The sequence below is a fragment of the Carcharhinus amblyrhynchos genome, chromosome 24 (assembly GCF_965287045.1).
Source record: "Carcharhinus amblyrhynchos chromosome 24, sCarAmb.v2.hapA, whole genome shotgun sequence".
NCBI lineage: Eukaryota > Metazoa > Chordata > Chondrichthyes > Carcharhiniformes > Carcharhinidae > Carcharhinus > Carcharhinus amblyrhynchos.
In genome coordinates this window covers 20,827,245-20,840,211 of record NC_137347.1, presented here as the reverse complement: position 1 = coordinate 20,840,211, position 12,967 = coordinate 20,827,245, and positions in this window count along the sequence as shown.

Genomic DNA, 12,967 nt, shown 5'->3' with positions numbered 1-12,967 from the left:
ATTCCCAAGAAACTAGGAATAAGATGCTCCCTCTGGATTGGTTTATGCAGTGTGCACACCTGGCAGTTGGCCTTGTGTTGTGAACATTGTGATGTCCAAGCGGCTTTAGGAGATTCACTGTAGAATCTTCAGCTGGAGGGAGATGGGAATGACCAACCACTCATCATACATTAGAATATCATAACAGTGAAGTGTTTCTACTGTTCAAAGTAAATTTTTATAACTGCTTTATGGAGTACTGACCAATTTGAATGCACTCTTCATCTCACATCAGCACCAAGCAAATCTGGAAGCTTTTTGGATCTCGCAAGCAGTTATGCTGTCACAAACAGACAACTCAAGTTTGTCAATCAGATGGACATTGTGTGTTACAGAACTGTGTCTATGAATTGTTTATCCACAGTCATTTGATGCTTCCCCTGGACATACACTATCCTGTATGTTTGAAACATAAGTGGAATCTCTGAATTCTGGTGGACGGGGTGGAGGAGACATCCTGGTGAGCTATTTCTAATCCAATAATGAGACTAATGGTTTGTGATTTGTCTCAATGATCACCTTCAGGTCAGCAATATAGTCCAAGAACCTCTCACAAGCCCTTGTTATTGCAAGGTCCCCTTCTTCAATTACTCCATTCCACATCTGTGCCTGACTGCCTTCTGTATACATAACATACTGGTCAGTGGCATCCATCTAGCTGCTCTTAGAACAGGCCAACCCTAATCCTGTTGAAAAGAAAGCCACTGTGATTGTAGTTGGTAGAGATGGGTCATAGTGAGCCAAGATATCTGGTGTGAACAACATGTGTTTGATCTGATGGAATGCCTGCTGCTGTTATGCATACTAATGCCATGCCTGGATCTTTTTGAAAAGATGTTGCACAGGCTCTTTATCTGTGTCAAGTTGGACAGAAATTTCACCAACTGGTTCAGGATGTCCAGGAATCTTTGGAGGTCTGGAATGGATGACTGGGATGGAAACCCATAAAGTGTGTTAGTTTTATGTGGATCCACCATGATGTCTTTACTTCTCTCAATATGACCTAACAACTGAGGTCTTGGAGAATTTGCACTTGTCATTTAGCATTAACCCTGCTTCCTGCAAGAATATCAAATCAACTGTAAGTCTTCTGCTGCGTTCCTCGACAGTTGCACTGTAAACAAGGACATCACCCATATGGCAGTTGATACCTTACAGGCCTCCATAAGATGGCCATCATCATGCAGTGAAAAATCTCAGATGCCAAAGGGGGCATGATTGAAGCAGAATCTGCCAAATGAGGTGGCAAAAAGTTGTCAGCAACTTAGACTTCTCGTCTAATAGAATCTGCCAAAGGCTGCTGTTGGCATCAAGTTTTGAGACCACTGCTCTTGAAGAATTTAGTGAAGCTGTTGTCTACCAAGGACAAAGGACAGATGTCCTTTGCCACTGACTTGTTGGGTTGTGTCATGTTGATACAACTGCAAATGACCAGTTTGGTTTTGGAACTGAGACCATCCCAGAAAACTGTTCTGTTAGCTGAATGATGGGGAAGGTGAACCACCACCGCCCCCTGCTCCCCGCCTCAGTTGTCATAATTGAGTGTGGTTTTTAACATTGTGTTAACAAGTAACAAAGTTTAGCATCACTTCTGTTATGTTATAGTCACTCTTCAGTTTCCCCAACCCAGTGAATAGTTTTGGAAAATCCTTTTAAAATCGGAGCCAGATCCTTGCTGGTTAATCTAGTCAATCTTTTGGATGAGGGTGAATTCAATGCAGGCTTTTCTGCACAGGATGGAAAATATTTGGTTGCAGAGCATTTATAATGTCTCATGTATTTGTTAACATATTGGATTGTTGCTTGGAATGTATCTTTTGAACTGGAGCTTGTGTCTTTTGGTCACTGTTGTAGGTGATTTTAGACATTGTTTCACTAGCCACGGTTCCTTATCCAACTGGAGTATCACTCTGGCTCCTGTGCCTAGTTGAAATTGAAAAGATGACCGTTTACAGATATGTCAGCAATCCAAATGTGAATCTGGAAACCTTGATTTCTCCCAAGAAGCATTGTTGGATGACTTCTTGGTGTGGTTCAGTTCATCTATCTCATGGACTCGTTTGGGATCCTCCTGAACTTCTGAAGTTCTGAACTTTCATATCTTTCCAAAGTGTCCCAGGCAATTGCAGTGAAAGTACTGCACAATAATTGCTGGGCACTGTTCACAGCACTGACATGGTCTGCCACCATCTTGTTTTGAACTTGGATTTTTTTTTGCCCCAGAGTCTCCTTGCAATTTTGTTGTTTATGAAGCTGGACCGTTATAGTTGCTCTGTACCACAGGTTAACTTTAGCATGCCAAAGTTATCAGTTTTGCAGGTGGATTACCAATTGTCTTACTATTAAGATGGCTTTTTCCAACTCTGATCTCTTTCAGATTGGAGTACATTCAGAAGATACCAGTGGCCACTCCTACCACTCTTCGGAATCTTATGATCTCTAACTTAAGGTCGCCATAGTCACAGCCTTTAGTCAATCTGTATAGAGTCAGAGGTTTACAGAACATTGGTAAGGCCACACTTGGAAATAGGTCCTTCAGCCCAACTTGTACATGCCGCCCTTTTTTTTTAAACCCCGAAGCCGGTCCGAATTGCTGCTTCTATACACACCTTACCCATGTAACTGTCTAAATGCTTTTCAAAAGACAAAATTGCACCCACCTCTACTACTACTACCTCTGGCAGCTTGTTCCAGACACTCACCATGCTCTGTGTGAAAAAATTGCCCCTCTGAACACTTGTTTCTCTCCACTCTCACCTTAATCCTATGCCCTCGAGTTTTAGATTCTCCTACATTTGGGAAAAGATATTGACTTTTCAGCTGATCTATGCCCCTCATTATTTTATAGACCTCTATAAGATCACCCCTCAACCTTCTACATTCCAGAGAAAAAAGTCCTAGTCTATCCAGCCTGTCCTTGTAACTCAAACCATCAAGTCCAGTAGCATCCTAGTAAATCTTTTCTGTATTACATAAGAACATAAAAAATAGGAGCAGGAGTAGGCCATCTAGCCCTTCGAGCCTGCCCCACCATTCAATAAGATCATGGCTGATCTGTCGTGGCTCAGTTCCACTTTCCCGCCCTCTCCCCCATAACCCTTAATCCCCTCGCTTATCAAAAACCCATCAACCCGCGTCTTAAAAATACTTAGCGAGGCAGCCTCCACCACCTCAACGGGCAGAGAATTCCAGAGATTCACCACCCTTTGAGTGAAGAAGTTCCTCCTCAACTCCGTTCTAAACCACCCCCCCTTTATCTTGAGGCTGTGCCCCCTAGTCCTACTGTCCTTTCTGAGTGGGAAGAGTCTCTCCACCCCTATCCTATCCATCCCATTCATCATCTTATGTCTCAATGAGATCTCCCCTCATTCTTCTAAACTCTAACGAGTACAAGCCTAGTTTATTCAGCTTCTCCTCATAGCTCAACCCCCTCAACTCCGGCATCAGCCTAGTAAACTTCCTCTGCACTCCCTCCAAGGCCAAAATATCCTTGCGTAAGTGCGGCGACCAAAACTGCACACAGTACTCCAGCTGCGGCCTCACCAGTGCCCTATACAGCTGCAGCAAGACCTCCCTACTTTTATATTCAATCCCCCTCACTATGAAGGCCAGCATCCCATTCGCCTTCCTGACCACCTGCTGCACCTGCAGGCTGGGTTTTTGCGCCTCATGCACAAGGACCCCGAGGTCCCTCTGCACCGTCGCCTGCTGCAGTTTTTCGCCACGTACCTTTCTATAATATGGTGACCAGAACTATACACAGTATTCCAAGTGTGGCCTTACCAATGTCACGTAGAACTTGAACAAAACGTCTCAACTCTATTCAATGTTCTGACCTATAACTAATTTATGAAAGAGTCTCTGGGTTCCCCAGGCCTTTGGACCTCTTAAGTTTTGCTTATTCCAATATTTCATTGTTTCTTAGGTTAAAATCAGTGTTAAAGGACTTCATGAACTCATCAGGGTTATCAGCCTTGTCTGATAGTTATGTTATCAGCTATTGGACCTACTAACCTTCTGAATATAGAAACAGAAACTCGAAGCAGGAATAGGTCATTCAGCCCTTCAAGCCTGCTCCGCCATTCATTTTGACCATGGCTGATTATCGAATTCAATATCCTGATCGTCCCCTTCCTCCATATCCTTTGATCCCTTTAATCCCAAGAGCTATTTCTAATTTCTTCTTGAAATCAGATTTTTTCGCCTCAACTACATTCTGTGGTAATGAATCCCACCCATTCACTGTTCTGAGTGAAGAAGTTTCTCCTCACCTTGGTTCTACTCACATACACGCAGGGCAGGGTAGGTGTAGGAAGATGTGGCAGCGCGGGCTCATTGGGCCAAAGGGCCTGTTTCCCGTGCTGGATTGTTCTTTGTTCTTGTTTGTTCTTATCCTCAACTATGACCCCCTAGTTCTGGATTCCCCCACCATTGGGACATTCTTTCTGAATCTACCCTGTCTAACACTGTTACAGTTTTAAAAGTTTCTCTGAGATTCCTCCCCCTCACTCTTCTAAACTCCAATGAATATAATCCTAACTGACTGAGTCCCTCCTCATATGACAGACCTGCCAATCCAGGAACCAGCCTGGTAAACCTCTATAGCAGAGACATCCTTCCTCAAATAAGGACACCAGAACTGCACACAATATTCTAGGTGTGGCATCATTGATGCCCTATACAATTGCAGCAAAACACTCTTATCCCTGTACTCTCATTGTCTCGCTATGAAAGCCAACATACCATTTGTCTTCTTTACTGCCTGCTGTATCTGCACACTTACTTTCAGCAGCTGATGCACAAGGATGCCAAGGTCGCATTGAGTATCCACTTGTCAATATACACCCATTCAAGTAATAATCTGTCTTCCTATTATTGCTACCAAATTGGATAACCTCACAGTTATCCACATATTCTGCTTCTGCCACACATACACCAACATGCTTGTCAAAATCACACCGAAGCATCTCTCTCCTCAGCTCACCCTCGCCCCCACCCAACTTTGTATCATCTGGAGATAATACATTCAGTTCCCTTTTCCAAATTATTAGTATATGATGTGAACAGTTGGGGACCTAGCACAGATCCTTATGAAACACCCACTAGTCACTGACTGCCAATCAGAAAAGACCTATTTATGCCAACTCTTTGCTTTTTATCTGCTAACCAGTTTTCTATCCATCTCAAGACATTCCTGCAATGCTATGTGCTTTAACTTTACATACTCTTATGAGAGACCTTATCGAAAGCCTTCTGAAAGTCTAAATAAACCACATCCACTGGTTCTCCTTGGTCAACTCTACTGGTTACATCCTCAAACAAATTGCCTTTTTGATTATACCTCTGCCTTCCAAATGCCAAGTTATGAAAATCTTGATAATAGACTGGAGCAAGTTCTGCAGTACCTACATTAGGGTCACTGGTCTATAGTTCCCTGTTTTCTCTCTACCTCTCTTTTTGAATAGTGGGCTTACATTAGCTATCCTGCAATCTGTAGGAACTATTCCAGAGTCCAAAGAGTTTTGAAAAATTACTACCAATGGATCTACTATTTCCAGGACCACTTCCTTAAGTGAGCCTAATATAGGTACTACAGAACTTGCTCCAGTCTATTGTCAAGGTTTTCATAACTTGGCATTTGGAAGACGGTGGTATAATCAAAGTTTATCTATATAAACTTTTACAGTCAGTTTTTAATGTTCCCTGCCATCTTACTTTCAGACTCTATTTTTTCCTTATTAATTAATCATTGGTCCTCCTTTGCTGAATTTTAAACTGCTGCCAATCCTCAGGTCTATTGCTTTATCTTGCAAATTGTATGCTTCCTCTTTGAATCTGATATTGTCTCTCATTTCCCTTGTAAGCCATGGTTTGGCCACAATCCCTTTACCACTCTTGCGCCAAACAGAAACAAACAACTTCTGGAGTTCACCTATTCGTTCTTTAAATGCCTGCCATTGCCTGTCCACTGCCTTTCCTTTCAATAATGTTTTCCAGTCCAACATGGCCAATGCATGCGTCATATCATCTTCGTTAACTTTATTGAGATTCAGGACCCTAGTCTCAGAATCAACTACATCACTATCCACCTTGACAAAGAATTGTACCATATTATGGTCACTCATCCCCAAGAGTGTTCTTACTGCCAAATTGCCAACTAATCCTTTCTCATCACGATACACCCAGTACACGATGGCTTTGTTGGTTCCTCAACCATTCAAGAAATGAGATATCCAATGCATTTGATGGGACAGAAGATGATTATTTTGTGGCGTGATATAGCAGACAAAGACATAATTAAAGTACAGCACAGAAACAGGCCCTTCTGCCCTCCAAGCCTATGCCAATCATGATGCCCTAAAAAAAACTTCCTCCCTTACTCAGTCCTCTCTTCTCTCCCTAAACATGTGCCCATCCAGATGCCTCTTAAATGTTACTAATAGGCCAGCTTCCACCACTTCCTCTGGCAGTGCATTCCAGCCACCCATCTCTCTCTGCATGAAAATCCTGCTCTGCACGTCTCCCTTAAACATCCCCCCCTCACCTTGAACCTGTGTCCCCTTGTCATAAAATCATATAATCCTACAGATCATAAGGAAGCCATTCACCCCATCAAGTCTGCACTGACCACAATCCTGCCCAGGCCCTAGTCCCATAATCCCATGCATTTACCCTAGTTAGTCCACTAATGGGCAATTTAGCATAGTCAATCTACCTAACCTACACATCTTTGGACTGTGGGAGGAAACTGGAGCACCTGGAGGAAACCCCACAGACACGGGAAGATTGAGCAAATTCTACACAGACTGTGACGCAAGCTGGGAATTGAACCCAGGTTGCTGGAGCTGTCAGGCAGCAGTGTTAACCACTGTGTTGTCTTTTATAATTGACACTTCAATTCTGGCAAAATGCCTCTGACTATCCCCCCTTTCTATGCCTGTCATAATTTTATAGACCTCTATTTGATCTCCCCTCAACCTCCACCTTTCAGTGAAAACAACTTCTCAACTTCTCCTCACCCTTGAGACCAAGCAACATCCTGGTGAACTTTCTTTGCACTGTCTCCAAAGCTTCCAAGTTCTTCTGGTAGTGTGATGACAAGAACTGCACACGATACTCCAATTGCTGTCTAACCAAGGTTTCATATGGCAGTAAACATGATTTCCCGACTCTTGTATTCAGTGCCTTGGCTAATGAAAGCAAGCATGCCATATGCTTTCTTAATCACCTTGGCCACCTGAATTGCCACTTTTAGGGAACTGTGGACCAGATCCCTCTGCATGTTTATGTTCCTAAAGGTTCTGCCTATTATAGTATAATTGACATCTAAATTTGATCCTCCAAAATGCATCACCTTGCATTTGTGCAAATTAAACTCCATCTGCCACTTCTGTGCCCAAGTCTGCAATCTATCTATATCTTGTTGTATCCTCTGATAATCCCTGCACTATCAGTAACTCCACGACTCTTCGTGTCATCTGCAAACTTACTAATCAAACCCGCCACATTTTCTTCTGAATCATTGATATATAGATATAAACAACAGAGGTCCCAGCACTGATCCCTGCGGAACACTACAGGCTACAGACATCCATTCTGAAAAATACTGTTCCGCAGCTACTCTCGCTTCTATGACTAAGCCAATTCTGTATCTATCTAGCCAGCCCATCCCGAATCCCATGCAATTTTAATTTTTGTACTAGTCTGCCATGTGGGACCTTGTCAAACGCCTTACTAAAGTTCATATAAACTACATCCACAGCCCTTACCTAATCAATGATCTTGGTCATCTCTTCAAAAAACTCTATCAAGTTGGTGAGACATGATATTCCCCAAAACCATACTGCCTGTGTAACGTACATGTATCCTGTCCTCCAGTGTGTTCTCCAAAAGCTTCCTCAACACTGATGTCAGGCTCACTGGCCTATAATTTGCTGGATTATCCCTGCTTCCTTTCTTAAACAAGGGAACTGCATTGGCTATTCTCCTGTACTCTGGAACCTCACCTGTGGTCAAAGAGGATGTGAAGATATCCATTAAGGCAACAGCTATTTTTCTCTTGTCTCCCACAGTAACTTGGGATAGATTCCATCCGGCCCCAGTCTACCTTATTGCAACTTAGGATGCTCAACATTTCCTCCTTCAATGTATTGACGTTCTCTAGAGTGTTCACATATCTATCCCTGACCTCAACATCCATCATGTCCTTCTCCTTAGTGAATACTGATACAAGTTGTTCATTAAGGATCTCACCCATTTCCTGTGGCTCCATACATAACTTCCCTCCATTCTCCTTCAGTGGGCCTACTATTTCTCTTTCTAACTCTTATTCCTAAAATATGCATTAAAAGCCTTGGGATTCTCCTTGACCCTGTTTGCTAAAGATATTTCATGGCACCTTTTAGCCCTCTTAATTCCATGTTTAAGTTCCTTCCTACTTTCATTATATTCCTCAAGAGCTTTGTTAGTTTTTAGATGCCAAGACCTTTCTCCTTTTGACTAAGCTTACAATTTCCCGTGTCATCCATGGTTCCCAAATCCTGCCTTTTCTATTCATTTTTGCAGGGATGAGCCTGTCCTGCACTTCAATTAACTGGCCTTTAAAAGCCTCCCTTGCTGCTAGCAAAGCCACAGTTGAATAGAAAACAGGACAGCTCCTTTCAGATAACCTGCAGAACTAATAATCTAATAATAATAAACCAACTGTTAAAGTCCACTACTGGAATCACCCAAGTTAATGGCCACAACATGTCATCATCTGCTCACAGACAAGCCAAAGACTGATTTGTGTATCTTTTTGAATTTTATTTTTGTGTTCACTTCTCATTTCTAATCTGTATATATGTGTTTTATGTTTTATTAGTAACTAATCAATCTTTAACTCCAGAAAGCCTGGTTAAATTGGCTCATCGTAAGTCAGAAATACACTTGGACTGGGAAAATATATGCATGAGAGGAGACGTCCTTTTTTAAGTTAACCTTGTTGCAACCAACTATGAGGGGGTTCAATTAAGAAGGAGAGGTAGTTCATCTCTCCTCACCCCGGAGTATTACAATTTGGGAGCATGTCATCCGTAATCATAACGGGGACCTTGTGCAAGTACCAAAAGAAAGGAGTGGAAAATTCAAAAGGCTGGACTTATCTCCTGGGCTTGTGAGGACAATGGAGCCGGTTTCATGTATCTCATCAGACATTCAAAAAAAAATTACATCCTGTTGATTTATCTCTCATAGTGTTAAAAAGTTCTAAGATGAGCTGGATAATCAGCCGTGATTGTACTGATTGGCGAAGCAGGCTCGAAGAGCTAAATGGTCTGCTCCTATTCCTATCTTCTATGTTTCTATGATGCAAGACATGACTATTTGCCCTCATAATACACAGAAAATAGGTTAAAAACTGGCTACCCAGTGAGAACACAGTAAAAAGTCTGACAACACCAGGTTTTAGTCCAACCTATTTATTTGATAATATATTAGGATGGACTAAAACCTGGTGTTGTCAGACTTTTTACTGTGTTTACGCCAGTCCAACGCCGGCATACCCACATCATACCCAGTGAGAAACAGAACAAAAAGGAAAAAGGACCCCTCTCTCTTCTCCCTTCCTGCTTTTAAGAATGGAATTTTCCAGCCAGAAGGAAATTACTGGATAATGGATGCTGTCTGGTTTTTTCCCCTCATCAAAATGTAACAACTGCTACATGGCTCTTCAGGGAGGAAAGATGTAACAAAGGCTTTACTATGAAAAAGAAAGTGACAATGACAACCTTATGGGAGAAAGAGAAATCAATAGGTACAATAGAACAAATTAAGACAAGTTAAGGGAAAGTGCGGTGAAGAGATTTTCAGACAGTCAGACTTAAGCAATCGTCAACGGTTGTCCCAATGTTGTGGATGTCCATTTCCAAAAGCAACAAAAATGCTTGTAGATTATCATCATGGAATAACATAAAGCAAAGAATTTTGTAATGCACGTACTGAAATTTGTGGAGCTTGAAGAGGCTAAGAGCATGGAATTTATTTCATGGGAACTGTGAAAAAGTCAGTTGTTTGAAAATGGGGAAACAGAATGGGATGAACATGGCATGTCTGCATATATTCACACAGTTGCAGGTACCACATCAACTGATACCATCAGCTCATTGAGTTGCATTTGCATCCAACACATGGCTAGGCACTGTTTGGATTGAGGGTAGGAAATCAGGCTTCATTGACACCATTTAAATACAGCAAACATCTCTTCAAAGTGATGTCCATTCTGGCCCCTGGGCATGGCCCAAACATATCCCTGACCACCAGGCCCCTCCAGTATGGCCATCACACCTGACTGCTGCTAGTGGAGACCAGTAGTGATTCTCACTCGTCTCTTGATTCCCCAAGAGTGGCAAGATCCTGTGTTGAATGGGCTATCATATTACTTTAAATATGCTAATTTGCCTCTTGCACTGTTAGAAAGGGGGCTGGAATGATTCCAAACCATTTGGTGCCTAGTGTAACATCCATTTTTAGGCCTGCACATTATTTTCTGGGATCAGCACGATCTACGCCAGACACAGCGAGGCTGGAAAATCGCTCCCCCCCCACCCAGTTTCCCTGGGGGGTTTGCAGGGGACACAATCAGGATGAAGTTGCAGAGGAGAATCATGCCAAGAATTTTGTTCCTAGAACACAGGTGGATTGTATAATAACCTCACTAGAATTGTTAGAATTTAATTATTCAACACTGCTTTCATCCTTTAATATATCTCTTTCTCCTACTCAAACTTTGCATGTCCTACTCTCACTCTTGTAACAACTCTCATTTTCCCACACTTTTATTTCTTATACAACATATAAACCATTCTACCCCAGTGGCCACATTCTCAAAATGCCTCTCACAGAAAGAGATTGTATATAATATGCAGCAACATGCATTGACAGGAAATTGAACCTGTCTCCATAGTCCAATGGCTCTGTAAGAAAACACATTAACCTTGGTGGGCAGAATAAGCGCCTGTGCTCTATGGAACCCTGCAAATATCAGACAAGGTTTCTGATAACCTTATACTTTTCCCCATGTGTTTGTAAGGGAGTCTTGTATTTATTTTGTGCTTTTCACAATCACCACACATCTTTAAAGACAATGGAATGCTTTTTGAGGTGCAGTCACTGTTATAATGTAGGAAATTGGGCATTCAATTTGCATACAGTAAACTTCAAAAAAATGTGACAACAGACAGATAATCTCTTTTATGATGTTGACCAAGGCAAATATTAGCCATGACATCAGGGATAACTTTGTGATTTTTGTTTCTGTTCAAAGCCATCTATTTGCCTTTCTGAAGAAGTACAAATACTTTATTGCAAACTCATTCTTGCTCAAAATAACTTGTAACATATAAACAATGCCTGTTGCTGCATATTATATACAATCTCTTCCTGTGAGAGGCAGTGTGTTAGTGATAGCTTTATGAGGCATTTTGTGAAAAAAAATATAATTTCTAAACTGCATTTTGAAAAAGAAAACTAAAATTATTGTTCTCATTCATTGAATTACTTATCCAACTGTTCATGGGAATTCTGTTGGCAGCCACTGTTAACCAGATTTTCGTAGCTGTGAAAAAAGATAGATTTACATTTCCCATTTGCTTCTGCAGCCAGTTCCAATAAAGCAGGTCAAATAATTTTTAAGGTCCCTATAGATGATCAAGATGGTGGGATAATAATTTTAGAAGTGGGTATATTGCTCATCCAGGGCATGTTTCAGTCATGCTTGCTTGTGATGTTTCATGTGACAAGAATATATATATATTCTTAAGCATTAACACTAGGATATATTGCCAAAACTTATTGGAGCAGAAAGGGAAGCATGCCTGTGACATTTTCAATGTACCAATTAATAAATTATTTAGTATAATTGTACAAGTGGATGTACTTCCAAATGTTGAATCACTACTTTGTGGTGTAAGCTGCTGTTTGTAATATAGTTGGTTTTATGAAGAGTTTAATGATGTGTTTATGAGCCACATGTAATTATATACATAAAGTATCAGGTCTCAGCTAGGAGCTGTCTCCATGCTTGCCTCTGCACATGGTCTCTGTCCAATACAACATTGGACGCAGGTGATGTGTTCCTTTGCATCACTGTGGGTAGTAGTGTACCAAGTCCCACATTAACCTTTTCTAACCCAGACCTTTATACAAAATTTTACACCTCTGAGCGTGTGTGGATATGTTGTGGAGCAATGGGTCTCTGAGTCAGAAGCTGTGTTGAGCTCCACTGCAAGGCTTGATGGCTACGGAAACGCCGTTCATAACACTGCCAAACAGGTTGATTATCAACTTGCACATCCTTCCAACACTTGGAGAGATTCCTGATCAGCCATGTGATGGAAACAAAGTTACCTGTGGCATATTTGACTGCGAACAGTTGTTTGTATAGAACGGAACTGTTGACAACCTTTCAGAAGCATTAGGACCCACGCCATTGCATTGCCACCAACTGTATGGTGCAGCAGCACCTCAGATGCAATGGACCCCTCTCTTTCTCAACTTATTTGGCACAGTTTTAGTGACTGTAAAGTGAACATACGTTTTTCGCCTAAACCATAGAATGATACAGCACAGTATTAGTGCACAATAAATTTCGGTAAAAGCTGTGTTTTGAGTAACTGGTTCAAAGCGTAGATCATGTTGAATCGTTGTCTTTGTTATGTAGAATCTATATAGCGCCAGGCAACACGTTGCAAAGCCCCTGGAATTTAAGAAGTTCACCAGTGCTCTGAAGATTCCTGACACTACAGCAGTTTCTTGAGTTGGCAGTTTAGTCTGTAGTCTGATATTTGTCTGAGCAACTGATGGGACCAGATGTGTTCATGTTTTCCTAAATAGTAAACCAAGCATATGTTAATACTTTTCCCAGGAGATAAATACCCAATCTCAGCTTCCG